Genomic DNA, 22,584 nt, shown 5'->3' with positions numbered 1-22,584 from the left:
AATGTAATGTGGGAGATAGGGATTGTGATGGGTACTTGGTATGTTGACTTTTGCGCAGACTCCATGGCAACGGCGCCAGAAATTGCTCGTTGTCGGGAGTCAAATCTTGACTTGCACGAACCTCCCCGGCAATGGCGCCAGAAATTCTTCTTGCTACCTCTTGAGCACTGCGTTGGATTTCCCCGAAGAGGAGAGGATGATGCAGCAAAGTAGCGTAAGTATTTCCCTCAGTTTTTGAGAACCAAGGTATTAATCTAGTAGGAAGCTACGCACGAGTCCCTCGTACCTACACAAAAACAATAGCTTAACGCAACCAACGCGCTTAGGGGTTGTTAATCCCTTCACGGTCACTTATGAAAGTGAGATCTGATAGAGATGATAAATAATATTTTTGGTATTTTTGGTATAGAGATGCAAAGTAAAAGCAAAGCAATAATAAAGTGATGGAGATTGATATGATGAGAATGAGACCCGGGGGCCATAGGTTTCACTAGTGGCTTCTCTCAAGAGCATAAGTATTCTACGGTGGGTGAACAAATTACTGTTGAGCAATTGACAGAATTGAGCATAGTTATGAGAATATCTAGGTATGATCATGTATATAGGCATCACGTCTGAGACAAGTAGACCGACTCCTGCCTGCATCTACTACTATTAGTCCACTCATCGACCGCTATCCAGCATGCATCTAGAGTATTAAGTTAAAAACAGAGTAACACCTTAAGCAAGATGACATGATGTAGAGGGATAGTTTCATGCAATATGATAAAAACCCATCTTGTTATCCTCGATGTCAATGATACAATACGTGCCTTGCTGCCCCTTCTGTCACTGGGAAAGGACACCGCAAGATCGAACCCAAAGCTAAGCACTTCTCCCATGGCAACAACAACCAATCTAGTAGGCCAAACCAAACTGATAATTCAAAGAGACTTGCAAAGATAACCAATCATACATAAAAGAATTCAGAGAAGATTCAAATATTATTCATAGATAGACTTGATCATAAACCCACAATTCATCGATCTCAACAAACACACCGCAAAAAGAAGATTACATTGAATAGATCTCCACGAGAGAGGGGGAGAACATTGTATTGAGATCCAAAAAGAGAGAAGAAGCCATCCAGCTACTAACTATGGACCCGTAGGTCTGAAGTAAACTACTCACACTTCATCGGAGAGGCTTGGATGATGCTGTAGAAGCCCTTCGTGATCGATGCCCCCTCCGGCGGAGCTCCGGAACAGGCTCCAATATGGGATCTCGTGGATACAAAAAGTTGCGGCAGTGGAATTAGGTTTTTGGCTCCGTCTCTGATCGTTTGGGGGTACGTGGATATATATAGGAGGAAGAAGTACATCGGTGGAGCTTCGAGGGGCCCACGAGGTAGGGGCGCGCCCTAGGTGGGCACGCCCTCCACCCTCGTGACCGCCTTGTGCCTTTCTTGACGGAGGGTCCAAGTCTCTTGGATCTTATCTGATGAGAAAATCACGTTTCCGAAGGTTTCATTCCGTTTGGACTCCATTTGATATTCCTTTTCTTCGAAACCCTAAAATAGGCAAAAACAACAATTCTGGGCTGGGCCTCCGGTTAATAGGTTAGTCCCAAAAATAATATAGAAGTGGATAATAAAGCCCAATAATGTCCAAAACAGTAGATAATATAGCATGGAGCAATCAAAAATTATGGGTATGTTGGAGACGTATCAATGCATGCAGACAAGAGAAGTTCCATGATGGCCTCCAAGCTGACATCAAGCTCGCAATATTAGTGCATGACTTTGCTGATTTCGCCACCTTGGTGAACAAGGCCATCAATGTCGAAACTGGTCTGCAGGAACACCAGAGCTCTCACAGGCGCAACCGTGACACGGGCTCATCTTCGGGCCCGTCCTCGCAGAAGCATAGGATATGGATTCCCAACAGCATGTACCAGCCAACTGCACCTACTCCAAGGCAGTCCTATGCTGCATCGCGTCCGCTTCCCCCACCAACTAGGCAGCCAAGACTTCCAGCTCCACCACCCCGAGCTCCTGTTCCCACTCCCAATAATGGTCTGTGCTTCAGGTGTGGTCAACCAGGACACCGTGCTAGGGAATGCAACCAGAACCAGAATCAACTGGCCCTCCCTGCAGCTGGCCATGGAAGCAACCAGCCTCGCAACAATAATGCCAGGTCTTATGGTCGTGTTCATGCCAACCACGTTGATCTTAGTGAAGCTCAAGACCAGCCTGCTACTGTGATGGGTACACTCCTCATAAATTCAGTACCTGCATCTGTTTTATTCGATTCAGGAGCATCACATTCATTCATGTCAGAAGATTTTGCATACAAGCACGATGTTAAATGTGAGGAGATGAACACTTCGGTAGTGGTAAAAACCCCCATGGGACAATGTCAAACCTCATTGGTTGGCATCGACGTCCCCGTGGAAATCGAAGGGCTGGAATTCTATGCCTCTCCCATTATCCTGAAGTCGTCTAACATCGACCTCATTCTGGGGATGGATTGGTTGAAAGCGCATACTTCTTCTATAGTTTGCACCACTAAGACCGTCCATCTACTACACCCTTCCGTTGAAATAGTTACTTACCAGGCTCATCTGGTTCAAAATGTCGAGGCACGACTTTATGCCTTGAATGCATTGAACGCTGCACCACTCGAGGGCATTGAAAACATTCCCGTCATTCACGAGTTCCAAGACGTCTTTCCAGAAGAACTTCCATGGATTCCCCCTGCTAGAGCTGTCGAATTCATCATCGACTTGAAACCAGGCACCACCCCTATAGCCAAACGACCCTACAAGATGCCGCCGCATGAACTCATTGAGCTTAAGGAGTAAATCGACAAATCTCTTAGCAAAGGTTTCATTCGCCCTAGTTGATCTCCCTGGGGAGCACCTTCTCTCTTTGTTAAGAAGAAGGATGGGACGATCCGATTAGTCCAAGACTATCATCCTATTAACCAAGCCACTATTCAGAACAAATATCCCCTCCCTCGGATCAATGATCTTTATGATCAATTGGTTGGTTCATCAGTGTTCTCCAAACTCGACTTGAGGTTGGGTTACCATCAGATCCGTGTTCGTGAAGAGGATATCCCAAAGACCGCCTTCGTGACTCGGTATGGATCATACGAGTACACCGTCATGTCATTCGGCTTTACGAATGCTCCAGCCACCTTCTCTCGTCTGATGAACTATATATTCATGGATTACCTCAACAAGTTCGTCGTGGTTTAGCTGGATGATATCCTTGTATTTTCCAAGAACAAGGAAGAACATGTTGAACATCTTTGTCTTGTGCTGGAAAAGCTTCGAGAGTATCAACTCTATGTTAAGTATTCCAAATGTGAATTCTGGCTCCCTGAAGTAACCTATCTTGGGCATGTCATCTCCAAGGATGGTATTGCCGTCAACCCTAAACGAGTCCAGGCTATTCTCGATTGGACTCCTTCGAAGAATGTTAAGCAAGTCAGAAGTTTTCTCGGTCCTGCCAGCTATTGTCGTCGATTCGTCGAGAACTTCTCCAAGATCGCTAGGCCTCTGACTAATCTGTTGCATAAGGGTGTCAAGTTCCATTGGATAGATGATACGTCCATTTTGCATCACGCTTTTATATCAATATTTATTGCATTATGGATTGTTATTTCACTTTATGTCACAATACTTATGGCCATTCTCTCTTATTTTACAAGGTTTACATAAGGAGGGAGAATGCCGGCAGCTGGAATTCTGGGCTCGGAAAGGAGCAAATATTAGAGACCTATTTTGCGCAACTCCAAAAGTCCTGAAACTCCACGGAACATCTTAAAATAAATAAAGAAAAATCCTCGCCAAAGATGAAGGCCAGGGGGCCCACACCATGCTCACGAGGGTGGGGGGCACCCCCTAGGACGCGCCCCCTACCTCGTGGGCCCCCTGGTGGCTCTCTGACATCCATCTTCTCCTATATGAAGTCTTTCGATGAGAAAAATAGAAGAAGGAACTTTTCGGGACGAGACTCCGCCGCCACGAGGCGGAACCTTGGCGGATCCAATCTAGAGCTCCAGCAGAGCTGTTCTGACGGGGATACTGCCCCTCCGGGAGGGGGAAATCATCACCAACGCTCCTCTCATCGGGAGAGGGCAATCTCCATCAACATCTTCACCAGCACCATCTCATCTCCAAACCCTAGTTCATCTCTTGTATCCAATTCTTGTCTCAAAGTCCGGGATTGGTGCTACTAGGTTGCTAGTAGTGTTGATTACTCCTTGTAGTTGATGCTAGTTGGTTTATTTGGTGGAAGATTATATGTTTAGATCCTATATGCATATTATTATCCCTCTGATTATGAACATGAATATGCTTTGTGAGTAATTACGTTTGTTCCTGAGGACAAGGGAGAAGTCTTGCTATTAGTAGTCATGTGAATTTGGTATTCGTTTGATATTTTGATAAGATGTATGTTGTCTAGCCTCTAGTGGTGTTATGTGAACGTCGACTACATAACACTTCACCATAATTTGGGCCTAGAGGAAGGCATTGGTAAGTAATAAGTAGATGATGGGTTGCTAGAGTGACAGAAGCTTAAACCCTAGTTTATGTGTTGCTTCGTAAGGGGCTGATTTGGACCCATATGTTTCATGCTATGGTTAGGTTTACCTTAATACTTTCGTTGTAGTTGCGGATGCTTGCAATAGAGGTTAATCATAAGTGGGATGCTTGTTCAAGTAATAACAACACCGAAGCACCGGTCCACCCACCTATCAGATTATCAAAGTATCGAACATGAATCATATGAACGTGATGAAAACTAGCTTGACGATATTCCCATGTGTCCTCGGGAGCGCTTTTCCTATTATAAGAGTTTGTTCCAGCTTGTCCTTTGCTACAAAAAGGATTGGACCACCTTGCTGCACTTTATTTACTTCTGTTACTTGTTGCTCGTTACAATTTATCTTATCTCAAAACTATATGTTACCACTTATTTCAGTACTTGCAGAGAATACCTTGCTGAAAACCGCCTATCATTTCCTTCTGCTCCTCGTTGGGTTCGACACTCTTACTTATCGAAAGGACTATGAGAGATCCCCTATACTTGTGGGTCATCAAGACTCTTTTCTGGCGCCGTTGCCGGGGAGTGTAGCGCCTTTGGTAGGTGGAATTTGGTAAGGAAAAATTTATATATTGTGCTGAAATTTACTGTCACTTGTTACTATGGAAAGTAATTCTCTGAGGGGCTTGTTCGGGGTATCTTCACCCCGTCTAGTAGAGCAAAGAGTTGCTCCTCAACCTAATGAACCTATTGAAAATGAAACTCCTTTTGAATTTCCTTCGGGTATGATGGAAAAACTGCTAGCTAACCCTTTTACAGGAGATGGAACAAAGCATCCTGATGAGCACCTAATATATGTGGATGAAGTTTGTGGATTATTTAAGCTTGCAGGTATACCCGATGATGTTGCTAAGAAGAAGGTCTTCCCTTTATCTTTGAAGGGAGACACATTGATATGGTATAGGCTATGTGATGATATGAGATCATGGGACTATAAAAGATTGAAGGTGGAATTTCATCAATAGTATTACCCTATGCATCTTGTTCATCGTGATCACAATTATATATAAAATTTCTGGCCTCGCGAAGGAGAAAGCATCACTCAAGCTTGGGGGAGGCTTAAATCAATGTTATATGCATGTCCCAATCATGAGCTCTCAAGATAAATGAGCATTCAAAATTTTTATGCTCGGCTTTCTGAAAACAATCGCACCATGCTCGATACTTCTTGTGCTGGCTCTTTTATAATGAAGGCTATTGAATTTAAATGGAATTTATTGGATAGAATTAAACGCAACTCTGAAGATTGGGACCTCGACGAAGGTAAGGAGTCAGGTATGACACCTAAGTTTGACTGTGTTAAATCTTTTATGGGTACCGATATTTTCTGTAAGTTTAGCACTAAATATGGACTTGACTCTGAGATAGTAGCTTCTTTCTATGAATCTTTTGCTGCTTATGTTGATCTCCCTAAGGAGAAGTGGTTTAAATATCATCCTCCCATAGAAGTAAAAGTAGCTGCACCTATTAAAGTTGAAGAAAAGACTGTCACTTATAATGATCCTATTGTTCCTACTTCTTATGTTGAGAAACAACCTTTCCCTGTTAGAATAAAGGATCATGATAAAGCTTCAACTGTTGTTCGTAAAAGCAATATTAGAACTTATACACCCCCTGAGCAAGTTAAAGTAGAACCTAATATTGCTATTGTTAAAGATCTCTTGTCTGATAATATTGATGGGCATGTTATTCAGTTCGAAGGTGAAACTGCTAGAATTGCTAAACCTTGTGATAAAGATAAACATAGACCTGTGGTAGGCGTGCCTGTTATTTCTGTTAAAATAGGAGATCATTGTTATCATGGCTTATGTGATATGGGTGCTAGTGCTAGTGCAATACCTATTGACTTATACAAATAAATTATGCATGGCATTGCGCCTGTTGAGTTAGAAGAAATTGATGTTACTATTAAACTTGCTAATAGAGATACTATTTCACCATTGGGAATTGTTAGAGATGTTGAAGTCTTATGTGGGAAAACTAAATATCCTGCTGATTTTCTTGTTCTTGGTTCCCCACAAGATAGCTTTTGTCCCATTATATTTGCTAGACCCTTCTTAAATACTGTCAATGCTACCATAGATTGCACAAAGAATGTTGTTACTGTTGGCTTCGATGATATGGTTCATGAGTTTAATTTCTCTAAATTTAGTAAACAACATCATGAGGAAGAATTACCTAGTAAGGATGAAATTATTGGTCTTGCTTCTATTGTCGTACCTCCTAGTGATCCTTTAGAACATTATTTGCTAGACCATGAAAACGATATGTTCATGAATGAAAGAAGGGAAATAGATGAAATACTCTTTAAACAGGAACCTATTCTGCAACACAATTTGCCTATTGAAATTTTAGGGGATCCTCCTCCACCCAAGGGTGATCCCGTGTTTGAGCTTAAACCGTTGCCTGATAATATTAAATATGCTTATCTTGATGAAAAGAAGATATATCCTGTTATTCTTAGTGCTAACCTTTCAGAGCATGAAGAAGAAAGATTATTGAAAACTCTGAGGAAGCATCGTGCTGCTATTGGATATACTCTTGATGATCTTAAGGGCATTAGTCCCACTCTATGTCAACATAAAATAAATTTGGAAGAAGATGCCAAACCAGTTCGTGATCCTCAACGATGTCTGAATCCTAAAATGAAAGAAGTGGTAAGAAAATAAATACTAAAGCTTCTGGAGGTAGGTATAATCTATCCCGTTGCTGATAGTGAGTGGGTAAGTCCTGTCCATTGTGTCCCTAAGAAGGGAGGTATTACTGTTGTTCCTAATGATAAAGATGAATTGATTCCACAAAGAATTATCACATGTTATAGGAGTGTAATTGATTTCTGCAAATTAGATAAAGCTACTAAGAAAGATCATAACCCCTTACCTTTTATTGATCAAATGCTAGAAAGATTATGCAAACATACACACTATTGCTTTCTAGATGGATATTCTGGTTTCTCTCAAATACCTGTGTCGGCTAGAGATCAATCAAAGACTACTTTTACATGCCCTTTTGGTACTTTTGCTTATAGACGTATGCCTTTTGGTCTATGTAATGCACCTGCTACCTTTCAAAGATGCATGATGGCTATATTCTTTGACTTTTGTGAAAAGATTTGTGAGGTTTTCATGGACGAATTTTCCGTCTATGGTTCCTCTTTTGATGATTGCTTGAGCAATCTTGATCGAGTTTTGCAGAGATGTGAAGAAACTAATCTTGTCTTGAATTGGGAAAAGTGCCACTTTATGGTTGTCGGTGTCAAAACCGGCGGATCTCGGGTAGGGGGTCCCGAACTGTGTGTCTAAGGCAGATGGTAATAGGAGGCAGGGGACACAATGTTTTACCCAGGTTCGGGCCCTCTTGATGGAGGTAAAACCCTACGTCCTGCTTGATTAATATTGATGATATGGGTAGTACAAGAGTAGATCTACCACGAGATCGGAGAGGCTAAACCCTAGAAGCTAGCCTATGGTATGACTGTATGTTGTCCTACGGACTAAAACCCTCCGGTTTATATAGACACCGGAGGGGCTAGGGTTACACAAGTTCGGTTACAAAGGAGGAGATATACATATCCATATTGCCTAGCTTGCCTTCCACGCCAAGTAGAGTCCCATCTGGACACGAGACGAAATCTTCAATCCTGTATCTTCATAGTCTAACAGTCCGGCCAATGGAGATAGTCCGGCTGTTCGGAGACCCCCTAATCCAGGACTCCCACAGTAGCCCCTGAACCAGGCTTTCAATGATGATGAGTCTGGCGTGCAATATTTTCTTCGACATTGCAAGGTGTCGGTGTACTAGAATAGGGGTACCCTAGTATCCCGAACTTGTGCACGGGCAGTCGCAGCATTCCACGGCAAGGCTTGCCGGGTGACCGCCAAGGCCCTCCGTGGTTCCTTTGGAGCCATTCAAGAACAAAGTATCCAAGCCAAGGAGACAAGACCCCGGCAAGAGGAGCTTGCCGGGAAGGCCAACCAAGGCATCTCAAGGAACTTGCCGCGACGCGCCACGCGTCCCGGCAAGGCCCGGTGAGAGACAAGCTCCCGGACACGACAAAGACAACGACCGCGACAAGGCGCTTGCCGCGGCAAGCCACCACTCCGTGCAAGCGCTCCAGCACATCCACCAACGTGTCGTTCTGGGACCCTTCTAGGCGTACGTGGCGGGAGGCTGTGCAGCCAGCGGTGCGCGGTGGCAAGCGGCGCTGACAAGATTGCCATCGTGGCGAGCAGTGGCGTCCCTGACGGTCCCTTTTGCACTATTTAGGCGACGCAGACGGGCATTTAATGCCCTTGTCCCCTGCCGTCAGGGTTAGGTATGATACATTGTAGCAGGTAGTTGTACCAACCGCAACATCTTTCCATTTTTACCCTTGTCTACGTTGGCACCTATCGGTGACCCCTTGAGCATATAAAAGGAGGCCCATGTGCAACGTAGAGGGGGGTCCGAAGGCAAAAAGAGAGAACACTCAGGCTCGGTCTCGTTAGCTGCTGGTGTGTACTGTAGCACTCCGCGCTCCCGAGCAAGAACTCAATACAAACCGCAAAGCTGGAGTAGGGTTTTACGCATCCGTGCGGCCCGAACCTGGGTAAACTGCTCGTGTGCTTTGCCTCGATCCGCTCTTCGTGCGACCGCCGCCCCCGCCGAACCGAAAGGGACTCGGTCCGCCGGTCCCATAGGTGCTCGTGGATCAGTTTCCCCTGCATCTTTGGCGAGCCAGGTAGGGGGCGTCGAGGTTGTGTGAACCAGATCCGGCGTTCAAGCGAGCTAGATCTTCATCATCTTCATCGACATGCCGCCGAAGAAGAAGGCTTCAGAGGCGGCTGCTCCATCCGCGCCGAACCCACCACCGTCGGAGCAGACGGCTGGTGGGGCAGACGCCGGCGGAAGAACGGGCGTCGACGAGGGAGCTCACGGTGCTGCCAGGTCCAAGGACAAGGCTGCGCTGCCCCTCGGCGGTGTAGCCGGCTCCCACAACGACCGGGCGCACTCCAAGACCTCGGCGTCCGTACATGCACCGCGCCCACCTCAGGAGGCGTGGGACCGACAGCGTCATGGTACTCACGGTACCATGCGTTTGCTGGACCAAGATCGAGCTGGTGGATCTCGGAGTGCTCAAGACCAGCATGCACGCCAACATGCTGGCACGAGCGAGGCACAGTCGCCTGGACGGGACACTGCTCCTTCTAACATAGTTAGAAGTCCGAGCATATCCCGCTCCTCGCACCGTTCGCCACCGCCACCCGCCACTCCAGCAGAAGCTTTGGCGCGAGCTCAACTGCTCCTGGACTACCCTCCAACGGCAGACAAGATCGACGACTGGAGGGCCACCATTCAGAGTCTCATCGGCTTCGCCAACGGCGACACTCAATGGCAGCCGAGCACGTCGCAGCCGCGGCAAGTCAGCCAGGCATGAGCCGGTGGCGACAAGACCGGTGGGGGTGCAACCACTGTACACTCTCCGCCCCGAAGGCCAAGATCGCCGACTCGCCGGATCCACCTCGACAGCGACTCCACCGCGTCATCAGATCCCTGAGCTCGTCGCGATCAACGCCAAGTTCTTCACGAACGACAGCAAGAAGACGCTCGTACTCGCATCGAGCGCCGAAGAGAAGCGTGACGCCAAATCGAGCCACTGGCCAGACACCTTTCGCTCTAGTCTATGGAGCAGAGGCAGTTCTCCCCACGGAACTCGTATACGGGTCACCTCGAGTGCTCGCTTATGATGAGCTTGAGCAAGAGCAGCTGCGACAAGATGACGCGATACTCCTTGAGGAAGACCATCTTCAGGCTGCTGTACGAGCTGCTCGCTACCAGCAAGCTTTACGCCGCTACCATAGCCGCAAAGTTAACGCCAGAAGTCTCGAGGAAGGCGACCTTGTTCTTCGGCATGTTCAGTCCGCCAAGAATTCTAACAAGTTGACGCCAAAGTGGGAAGGCCCTTACCGGGTGAAACGAGTCACTAGGCCTGGCGCTGTCTGCCTTGAGACCGAAGATAGCATTCCGGTAAGCAACTCCTGGAACATTGAGCATCTTCGTAAGTTTTACCCGTAAGGCGCGGTTGCCGGAACCTGTTCCGGCAACCACCTTTTGTACAAGTCTTGCCGCTGTTGCATGTAATCCTTTGTACAAAGCCGGGCGCAGACCCCGTGCATAAGTAAAGCTCATGTGCTCCGCACATCTTGTCAATTTCATGCTTTCTATTTTTTGCATATGTGATCTGACACTTTGTGCAGCACCTACTCCCCGGTAAGCAATAACGAGCTGTAAGGCTCCATATCTTTATTTTCTCTTCTTTCTTTTTTCTCAAGGAAAAGAAGGTTCCCTCGCCCACAAGTTTGCCGGGGGGGGGGGGGAGGAGAAGATAATGGTATGGACCAGGCGTCGTTCAAGAAAGTTTCGCCTTATCGGGAAGCAAACAACAGAAAAGCTAAGTTGCCAAAGTTTGAGCAATCAGATTTTTAAAATTTTTAAGTTATCTCCCTTGAACGATCGCACTTTGTATGGAAAACCTGTGCGCGGAGGAACCAACTCGTAGCTAGTTGCGCCCTTACTTTGTTTCGAGTCCGCTCAACAACTCAGGCTACTGACATTCCGCACTCAGCGCTCGCGGTTAAGGTGCCTGCACCGGCAAGTTCCTAAAAGCGTAGGGCAAAAACATACAAAGGGAGGAATCAAGTAAAGGGAATAACATTGCAATTATTATCCGGAATAGAGTTATATTACAAGATAGCTTGTCGCGGCTCTAACAGATTGTTTTCATAACATGACCAACAGCGACAAGAAAAGAAGAAAACGGGCGGCCTAGTCTACGCAATCGCCCTCAATCCTCTTGATCCCGCTCACCTTGTCCATAATGGGTGCGACAAGGGTCTTGAGCGCCTCCAGATCAGCATCCGGCGGCAGGGTCTTGAGGACGTTGGTGAGGTTGAGGCCCGGGTTGCGGAAGGCCACCTTCACCAACACCTTTTGAGGAGCTCCCACGCAGATCTTGCGCGACTCATCCGCCAGCTGCTTTGGGATCCTCTCCCGGAGTCGCTGGAGGGCCGTCGCCACGCCTTTGAAGAACAAGATGAGCTTGGCGCTGGGTTGGAGGTTCTCGTCGGAGGGATACCCGAGATCCTCCATCCCCAGCTGCGCCAGCTACCTGTCAATGTCTGCGGCAACATTCACAAGACCTTCCGTCCAGTGCTCCACATTCTCCCTAAAAGCATTCTAGCGGCGGCAGCACTCTCCAGCAGCGCCTTGTCGGCCTTGATCTCCTCCTTCAAGGCCACCTCCTGCTCCTTGGCGCTGTCCAGCGTCTTGGTCAAAGTGGTCAGCTTCAACTCAAGATCTGCGTTGGAGTCCTTGGCGGCGCTAAGCTCTTCGCCACTCGCCTTGAGATCGGCCTCCAGCTGTGCCACCTTGGTCTCCAGCTCCTTCTTGGCGGCCTCGGCGGCTGCGGCAGCATCCTCTGCTTGCTTAAGGGCTCCGCCAAATTTCTGCTCACGCACGGCAAGCTCCTCCTCGTGGCTGTCGAGGTTAACTTTCCGCTGTGCCAGCTCGCCCTCCTGCGCAGACAGCTTCTCAGCGGCAAGCCGCTGTTGCTCTTCAACATCGGCCTTCTCGAGGAAGAAGGCCTTCTTCTCTTCGGCGAGTTGCTCCCGCTCCTCTGCCAGGGACCGGAGAGCTTCCTGGTGGAGACCCCGAAGCTCCTCCGCGCACTTCTCGACGTCCGCTCCCGCCTTCGCGACAAGCGCCTCGCGGGATTCCAGCTTGGCTTGCCGCGCGCGGTAGAGCGACAACAACTTCCGCAGCAACTGCTCCCCCTCAGGCTCACCGCCGTTGCTGCTCGAGGCATCAACTAGCGTCAGCCCAGCAGAGGCGAGCACCTCTTCGTCGAAGCTCTCTCCCTCGACCGGCGCCTTGGAGGTTGACGCCCAGGTGAGGTTGATGAAGACGCCATTGCCGGCCTTCAAGTAGACGCCTGGCTGGGGCTCTTCGGAGCCTGGCGCTGCGATAGCGGCGGACGGGTCAGCGGTCGATGTAGCGCCTAGCGCTCCTGCGGCCTCAGGGCCGTTAGTGCGATCGCCAAACCCCCGCCTGCTTCTGCGGCGGCAGCTTTGGCGGCCTCTGTGCCGGCGGGATCGTCAGCACCGGTTGCTTCTTCAGTGACAGCGGCGTCATCGGCGGCAACCTCGATCTCCATTGGCTCCGCAGCAGATGGGTCTGACGGCCGGAAAAGGGAGAAGAGTCAAGCCAATATCCAAAAAGAAGATCAAAGAAGAAGAACCCAAGGGAAGTTTTGAAGCGAGAGGATTACCTGTACCGGGTTCTGCAGTCGTGGTCCCCGCCGCCGGAGGGCCGCTGGTACTGTCCCTTGCCGGAGAGCTCTCCCTTGCCAGAGACTTCTCCCTTGCCGGAGAACTCTCCCTTGCCGGAGGACTCTTCCTTGGCATTTCGGGGGTGGCCTCCAGGCGCTCCTGGTGGGGCTGCTCTGCTCCTACACAAACCAACAGTCAGATATCAGCAAATATAGAGTATCCATGCTGCCTCACAGCGGAAAGCGAACCATATACTTACGCTGGGGGCTGCTCTAGAGAAAAGTTGCCAGGTCCGGCAAGGTTGTCTCGGACGCACCCCCTGCTATCGCAGTGGGTTCGTCCTCGATGATAATCACCGGGACCTTGGCTCTCTTCGCTTTTCTCTGGGCCAGAGTCCTAAAGAGGAATAAGTTCAGAGTAAAGCAAATGAGATACAAGACAAAACAGCAAGGATTGAAGAACTACAAGTACGACAAGAGAATCTTACTCTTCTTCTTCCTCGTCGGAGCTAAACGCGGAGAAGTCGAAGTCCAGCTCACGCCCAGCGCGGGGAGGCGGAGGAGTAGTTTCCCTTGGCCTCTTGGCGGGAATAGTGGCGGTGGTCTGAGACGATCCCGCTCCGGCTGCCGCCGCAACGTGAGAAGCGGCAGGAGCAGAAGCAGTGGTCCGGCTGGACCCCGCTCCAGTTGCCGCAGCAGCGTGAGATGCTCCCGCGGCAACAGTGCTTGCCGCGGTGGAGCGTGTCGCGCGGCGCGGCGGCTGTTAACTCCCCTGCCGCCCCGCTACGTCCCCGGCCTTGCGGAGACGCCTTTTTGGTGGAGATGGAGGCTCTGCTTGCGGCGAGCTGCCTGAAGATGAGGAGGAAGAGGAGTTGATCTCCAGCGAGCCGCTCGTATCCTTGGCGGGCTCGCTCGACTCGACGTTATGCCCGGCAAGCTCTTTCTCGCCGATGCGCTCCTCTCGCTCGGCACGGCTTGCCGCCTCTGCTGCATCTGCCTCCTCCACGGTGAATCCAAATTCGCCCGCGGCTGCGGCTGCCGCCGCCTCTTCCAGCCTAGTGGTGATGCGTGTCATCTCCGCATCGGTGGTGTCGCGAGTGAGGCTATCCTTTTCATCGGAGCGGACCGCCACTTCTACCAAGCCGTCAAAGAACTCCTGCACGACGTTGTCTGCAGGCTCTTGCCAAGTTGGGACAATTCCATGCGAATCGCACAGCGGCATCATTGCACGGATGCGGTCGAGCGAGCAGTTGTTGCACAGCGGAACGACGCCCCCCGGCAACCTGAACACTTCGGGATGTTGAGGGTCATACTTGAACAGCTCCTGGAGCATCACGTTAAGATCCAGAACTGTGAAGTTGAAGTTGAGGCCCGGATGCAGCCTCATGATATCCGCCGCATTCTTGAATTCCCAGGCGGGTCTCCCCCGTTCCTGCAGGGGGGCGATGCGGCGGCGAAGAAAATCTGCGCCAACAGCGCCTACAGTGAGCCTGGCAAGCCTGAGGTGTAGGATCTGGGTGACGACAATCTTCAGCCTATCATCTTCCGGGGCCACGTCACTCCAATCGCTGCCGCGTGCTACTAGGGCTTGGCGCCGGGCGATAAACGGCTGCGGGTTCTCCTCAACAATCCAGCACCAGTCTGCTCTCCATTCCTCCCACTTGCCGCGGAACTCTCCCTCCAGATAAGTGTCCTTCTTGCCGGCCCTCAAGATCCAGGCGATTCGGCCGGATAAAGGCTCTCCTCTCTCTACTCGGGGCATAAAGAAGTGGCGAAAAAGGGCTACATTGGGATGGACTCCGACAAAGTTTTCGTAGAGATGTGCGAAAACTGCCATGGTCAAAACGGCATTGGGGGTGAAGTCAAGGAGGTGGAACCCGTAGGTGTTCATAATATCGCAGAAGAACTCAGAGAAAGGCGGGCAGAGCCCGCAGTAGAAGAACAAGGCGAAGAAAGGATATCCGTTTGGAGCCATTTTCCAAGCGGCGGCTGGAAGTACCTTCGTGCGTGGATGCGCTCGCGTCTCCGTCGACCAAAAGAGGTAATAATTCTCCCTCAGCTCCCTTGCGGCGAGCTTGGGGGGGAAGATTGCCCGCTCCTTTCGCAGCTCCGCAAGCCGCTGCGCCTCGGTCGACTTCACAACCTTCCCCTTGTCGGCTTTCGGAGCCATGGCGGAAGTGGTGGAGGAGGTCGACGGTGTTGGTGGTGCTGGTGGCGATGGGGGGCGGGGCGCTACTCTCTTTCGGTTTTGGGAAGACGAGGGAGCGGCGGAGATTTCCGAGATTGGAGTAGCAACCGGCGAATGGGCGAACTACCCCTGTTACCCTTGCTTATAAAGAGGAAGGGGGCGGACGTTCCGCATTTCCGAATAAAGAAACCACCCACGGTCTCTCCCACGACGCCGCATTCAACGCGTGCCGTTCGGGGAGGGCGCAGTGGATACGGGGAGAGATACGGCGTAACCAAGGCCGCGCGTGCCCGTGCCCTGTTTTGGGCCTGGCCCAACAGCGCTCGGCACCGTGTATGGCCCAGGCCCGGGGGCTCCTGTCGGTGTACTAGAATAGGGGTACCCTAGTATCCCGAACTTGTGCACGGGCAGTCGCAGCATTCCGCGGCAAGGCTTGCCGGGTGACCGCCAAGGCCCTCCGTGGTTCCTTTGGAGCCATTCAAGAACAAAGTATCCAAGCCAAGGAGACAAGACCCCGGCAAGAGGAGCTTGCCGGGAAGGCCAACCAAGGCATCTCAAGGAACTTGCCGCGACGCGCCACGCGTCCCGGCAAGGCCCGGTGAGCGACAAGCTCCCGGACGCGACAAAGACAACGACCGCGACAAGGTGCTTGCCGCGGCAAGCCACCACTCCGTGCACGTGCTCCAACACATCCACCAACGTGTCGTTCTGGGACCCTTCTAGGCGTACGTGGCGGGAGGCTGTGCAGCCAGCGGTGCGCGGTGGCAAGCGGCGCTGACAAGATTGCCATCATGGCGAGCAGTGGCGTCCCTGACGGTCCCTTTTGCACTATTTAGGCGACGCAGACGGGCATTTAATGCCCTTGTCCCCTGCCGTCAGGGTTAGGTATGATACACTGTAGCAGGTAGTTGTACCAACCACAACATCTTTCCATTTTTACCCTTGTCTACGTTGCCACCTGTCGGTGACCCGTTGAGCATATAAAAGGAGGCCCATGCGCAACGTAGAGGGGGGTCCGAAGGCAAAAAGAGAGAACACTCAGCCTCGGTCTCGTTAGCTGCTGGTGTGTACTGTAGCACTCCGCGCTCCCGAGCAAGAACTCAATACAAACCGCAAAGCAGGAGTAGGGTTTTACGCATCCGTGCGGCCCGAACCTGGGTAAACTGCTCGTGTGCTTCGCCTCGATCTGCTCTTCGTGCGACCACCGCCCCCGCCGAACCAAAAGGGACTCGGTCCGCCGGTCCCATAGGTGCTCGTGGATCAGTTTCCCCGGCACAAGGCGGGTTCCTCCTCCGAATATACCATGGAAGAATTTGAATATAAGGATAGTGTCCCACCCTGCAAAATAAGTTCCACATACCAACGTAGAGAGAATAATATTTCCACAAATCCAATTTGCTGACTTGTTTTGGCAACGACATTATGTCACGGCCCGGTGATTATTCGAACCGTTTCCTTTAACTAGCCTCGCACATAACGCGAGGCAGTTTTTTGGCACGTCTTGTCAAAGCAGAGATCGCATCCCTTATCACAGGATTCTCATAAATACGGGTGTGGGTAACCCAACCGCCCCATCGATTACGACGCTTGGGGGATAAGCCAGTTTTACCAGGCTAGTGGGGACGCTTAGTTTCGTCCGCCCATATAAAGGGATAAGGATTCACCCTTTCATCCACGCCTTCTTCCTCCTTTGCTCATCCATTTTCGCGCACTCGAGGTCCAACACCCAAGTCCACATCCCTTCCCTCAACCTTCTCCAAACATGTCCGGAGCAGGAGGCAAATGGATGGCTTCCTCCATTACGGGGGGACATATCAAGAAGCTGCGCGGAGCCGGATACTTAGCCGCAAATATCCGGCATCGGCTGCCCGCTACGGGGCAGATTGTCCCGACCCCGGAACCTCACGAGAGGGTAGTTTTCCTCCACCACTTCCTCCGCGGACTGGGGTTTCCCCTCCATCCATTCGTCCGTGGTCTCATGTTCTACTACGGGCTAGACTTTCATGATCTGGCCCCGAACTTCGTCCTCAACATTTGGCATTCATCGTCGTGTGTGAGGCTTTCCTCCGCTTCCGGCCCCACTTCGGCCTGTGGTTAAAGACCTTCAATATCAAGCCGAAGGTGGTAGGAGGCCAACAAGCAGAATGCGGTGGAGCCATGGTGGGCAAGATGCCCAACGTTATATGGCTTGAAGGCTCCTTTGTGGAGACCATAAAGGGGTGGCAATCGGCGTGGTTCTACATCACCGAGCCGCTCGACGCCAAATGGGCGGCAACCCCCGAGTCTTGATCCGGATTCCCTACAAGGCTCACTTCCTGGAAAGAGAAGGGCTTGTCGTGGGGTTCATCGATGGAGCTGGATGGACTCCGGAAATGTATACGGAGTATGGCAAGCAAGAAGCTCAAGCTTGTCAACATAGTCCAGGTTATGCTGATCCGTCGAATCCTCCCATGTCAACAACGGGATTTTAACTTGTGGGAGTTTGACCCGGCACAGCACCAGACTCTGAGTGAGCTCTTTGACACGACGCACAAGGACATCTGGAAGGTGCTGTTCAAGGGCGCTGAGGTCCCTCCTTCTCTCGCCGAGGACCGCGGGCTAAGCGCCAAGCGCCTAGCGCGTTCGGTGAGTGCAATACGTCCCGTAGGATATTTATTTCCCCTAGCTTAATCATGTGCAGGGTCTAATCTCCATGCCTTTGACAGGACTGGGTGGAGGCGTCGGGGCAGATTAACTGTCCGGCCCCTTTGCCCGAAGACACTGCGGGTGCTCTTCTGACGAAGATGCTGACTCCGGCTCCATATATGGTGCCGGAGAAGACCAATAAGGCCAAGGGAACCCGAAAGAGTTCCCGACGCCAGGCGTCATCGGACTCACCATCCGAGGACTCTACGGCGCAATCCTCCCCCGAAGACGAGGAGGCAGAAGAAGATGCTCCCCCTCCAGACGGGGAAGAGAAGAAAAGGAAGGCCGCCCCAACTGGGGAGGACGAAGGGTCCAAGAAGGGGAGGACTCTCCTTCCGGACAGCTCTACCACCGCTGCCGACGACGAAGACGAGTGGCTGCCCAGGGCCAAGCCCCTGGGGAAGTCGTAAGTATTCGGATACCAGAGTAACTCATAGTATTCCTTTGTCGCACTACTTCACCTAACGCCGAAATATGATTATGCAGGCCGCCCCGAGCCTGTATCGATGTATCATCGGACGGATCCCTGGGCTCGTCGGATATGGATAGCGATCCAATCCCGACCACCACCTCCCCTCCTCCTGCGGACGACGCCGAGGTGCTGTCTCCCGAGGCACCACGTCAAGGGGAGACAGTCCCGGAGGTGCCTCAAGGCGGCCTCCCGGACTCCTGAAGCGAGGGGACAAGGCCCCTGAGGGCTCCGAGTTCGGCCCTCAGCCGAACACCACGCCGGAACCTCCAGTGGTTCCGGACTCGGGCAGGCAGCCTCCTTCTAAGAGGGGCGAGATGCCTGTACCGGTGACCTCTGTCCATCTAGAGGCGCCGGACAATCTATTGAAAGCGCTTTGCAGCACTTCCATCGACGAGGAGCACCGTACTATTATGAGTGCGGTGGTCCAGAGGTTCAGTCCGCCAAGAGCGGATTGACTGAAGCCTGTGCCTGCCTTCTAACAGGCTTTGAGGTAAGTGTTAAAATGTAGGAAAAATATTACCGCATAGACAGTAGCCCTTGATGCTCTGTTCGGTGTTCACAAAGAAAAGCCGAATAGAGGATCAAATAATATCGCAGGAGTGTAATTTAAGCATGTCAATATGCGTATGTAGGCTTCGCTGCTGGCGTCTGCCGCACTGACTGCGGAGGTCGCTGTACTGAAGCAGGACCTTGAGGGGTCCAAGAAAAAGCTCGGCCTTGCCAAGAGGCAGCTCGAGGAGAACAAGGGTAAGTAATACCCTGTCTATAGATATGTATATATAAAAGAAGACGCTATTACAAAATGACAGGATCATCGTATATCTGCCAGGGGCCACGACCGAGGTGGCAACCCTGAAGCAAGCGCTAACCCAGGCCGAAGATAAAGCAGCCAAGGAGCGCACCGAGCGGGAAAAGCAAGAGGCTTGTGTGCGCGAGGTGCAACAAGAGCTCCAGGCTCTCGTGACGAAGCATGAGGCATTGGAGCTTGACTCGAAGACGCGAGAGTGAGCTTGCCGCGGCCCTCGAGAGCGCAAAAAGTGCCAAGGCCGAAGCCCAAAAGGCCCTCCAGGAGATCGACGCAATGAAGAAGATAGCGGCGGGTAAGGCATTCTATATGCAGAGCAAGCATGTAAGAGTAAATTACCGATTACTTACCCGAATTCGGAGCTCTCGAGGAGCATTCGCAGATTATCCCCGTAGTGTGTCGGATGCCGCATAGTTTTACCAGGCCGAGGAGGGAAGCTCAACGGAGAACCTGTTCTGGTCTTAGTATACTGGGACCAAACACCCGATGCCTCTAAGCGACCAGCTAAAGCAGCTGCTCGAGCTGCACAAGGCGGCCGAACAGGCCATGAAGGGCCTTATAGTCCGGCCGTGGCTTGGCGACGCCCTTCCGAATAGCTACTTCGGCCTGGTGAGGCGGCTTGTGGATGCCTGCCCATGGCTGGAGGTTGTCAAGCAGTCCGTCTGCATCAAAGGTGCACGCCAGGCTTTCGCCCGTGTGAAGGTGCAGTGGGCCAAGCTAGACGCTGTGAAGCTGATCAAGGAAGGGCCGCCGCAGGGCAAGGAGCATCGCACCCCCGAAATTTATTATGAGAGTGTCCTGAAGGGTGCCCGTCTTGTAGCGGACGAATGTTCAAAGGATGTAATATTTGAGTAAACTTGCTCGTGTGATCCTGTATGATGAAAACTTGTTTCATATGCGCTATGCAACGCTTCTGTGAATTTAAAATATTACCTTCTGTTTGGCTGTTTATTCAATCTGAGAGATGGCTAGTCCTCGGCTTCAGCCCCCATGCCACGAGTGCTGAGGTGTTCGGGATAAACCTGAGCACTCTTGTTCCCATATTTGGGTCCTTCGAGGGAGGTGCTCAGCACAACGAACAAGGCAACGAGACTAATAATGCTTTATCACTCTCACTTAGCCATATAATTCTATAATTTTAAATTTCGGTGAAGCCCCTGGTATTCGGAAGGCCGAATTTGGGGCGCGATACACGCCTTTAAGCCGGACAGGGCCGGCCCCTCGCTCTAAGCGGCATAAGTCTTTAGGGACTCGAAAAACCTCGCCGAACAGCGACCAGTCTCTCGCCTTATCATGACAGTCAGTTTTAACTTTCTCTACTGAGGTGCTTTAGCCCAGCAGAACCGGGGCACAATCGCAGTAGTTCTCCTAGCGCTACCTTAGCCGATAGAGCGGAACTTAAGGTACCAAAACATAGGAGCCGGGCAAACCCAACATTTGACCAAAGACATGATTCAGAGCTGATGCATATAATGCTATAAGTTCGGGGTGCCGCACTTGTGAAAGTGTTCGGACTTTTCACACCATATTGTGGGTACGTAAGCCCCTGGTGTATTGGCTATACCAAAGTGTACGGCTGCAAGGCGTCATTAATGAACACACACATATATAACAAGAATGCAATAATAGTCGTAATGGTATGCGTTGTTTATTCAAAAAGTTGTGTTAAAGCAGAATGATACAGATGGTGCGATAAGCAAAGAGTAGGACTATGTCCCTTCCAAGGGCAAGCTGAGGAACATTATTAAATCAAATATTTCGCTCGTTATTGTAATCCACCTGGGAATTCCGTGGTGTGACGTAGCTTTCTGCCTCCTCGGTTGCTGCATCATGTGTTCGGCAATAGTGTTGCCGGACAGGGTTTCCAGAGATTAAGGTCCTGAAAAAGAGAAAAATAACCAAACGGGAAGCCCCTAGTGCGGTTTAAGCCGCGTCTTGGGGCGTGCCGCAGTTGTGTCCCCCTCCCCACCTGTGCCCATGGTATTTTAATGCGTAATGATGTATGCGTGGCACGAGTTTCGCCGTTCCGCTGGGACTGGGGTGGGGGCCGCATTGCTACGCGAGCTCAGATCACGCCAGTCGGTCTAGTTGCCGATTGCTCCAAGCACGCTTGAAGGTGTCTGGGTCTTGAAACGCCGAACTAGTGGACTGCCTTGAGAGGTTGCTTTGCGCTTCTGCTGCGAGGGCCGCGATGTGCTCCTCCGTTTGGAGAGAGCGCTCTGTGTTTCCATTGACCATAATAACCCCGCGAGGTCCTGGCATCTTGAGCTTGAGGTAGGCATAATGCGGTACCGCATTGAATCTCGCAAATGCGGTTCGCCCGAGCAGTGCATGATAACCACTGCGGAACGGGACTATATCCGGGGATCCAAAGACCACTTCCAGTGTAATTGAGCCTGTGCAATGGGCCTCTACGCCTGGAATGACGCATTTAAAGGTCATTTTTGTGGGTTTGATCCTTGAGGGGTCTATACCCATTTTGCACACTGTGTCCTGATAAAGCAGGTTCAGGCTGCTGCCGCCATCCATAAGGACTCGAGTGAGGTGAAATCCGTCAATGATTGGGTCCAGAACCAGTGCGACGAATCCGCCATGACGGATACTAGTGGGATGGTCCCTGCGATCGAAAGTGATCGGATAGGAGGACCATGGGTTGAACTTTGGGGCGACTGGCTCCAACGCATATACGTCCCTGAGCGCACGCTTCCGCTCCCTCTTGGGGATGTGGGTTGCGTATATCATGTTCACCATCCGCACTTGTGGGGGAAACCTCTTCTGTCCTCTGGTGTGTGGCTGCCGGGGCTCCTCCTCGTCATTGCTATGTGGCCCCTTGTCCTTGTTTTCGGCAATTAACTTGCCGGCCTGCTTGAACACCCAACAATCCCTGTTGGTGTGATTGGCTGGCTTTTCTGGGGTGCCGTGTATATGACATGAGCGATCGAGTATACGGTCCAAGCTAGACGGACCCGGCGTACTTTGTTTGAATGGCTTTTTCCGCTGACCGGGTTTAGAGCCTTTGAATCCGGCATTGACTTCCGTATCCTCGGTATTATCGTTGTTAATGCGGCGCTTATGTTTGTTGCGACGTGACCTGCTATTGCCGTCCTTGGTATCCGAAGTACCATGGTTATTTGATATGTTATTACTGCGAGCCAGCCAGCTGTCTTCTCCCGCACAAAAGTGGGTCATGAGTGTCGTGAGGGCTTCCATAGATTTCGGCTTTTCCTGACCAAGGTGCCGGGCTAGCCATTCGTTGCAGATGTTGTGTTTGAAAGCTGCTAGGGCCTCTGCATCCAGACAATCAACGATTTGATTTTTCTTTGTTAGGAACTGAGTCCAGAATTGCTTGGCCGATTCTTCTGGCTGCTGAATTATGTGGCTCAAGTCATCGGCATCTAGTGGCCGCATATAAGTGCCCTGAAAGTTGTCGAGGAATGCGGCTTCCAGATCTTCCCAACAGCTAATGGACTCTGCTGGCAAGCTGTTGAGCCAATGTCACGCTGGTCCCTTGAGCTTTAGTGGGAGGTATTTGATG

The sequence above is a fragment of the Triticum aestivum genome, chromosome 5A (assembly GCF_018294505.1).
Source record: "Triticum aestivum cultivar Chinese Spring chromosome 5A, IWGSC CS RefSeq v2.1, whole genome shotgun sequence".
In the NCBI taxonomy this organism is placed as follows: domain Eukaryota; kingdom Viridiplantae; phylum Streptophyta; class Magnoliopsida; order Poales; family Poaceae; genus Triticum; species Triticum aestivum.
This window is presented reverse-complemented; position numbering follows the sequence as displayed.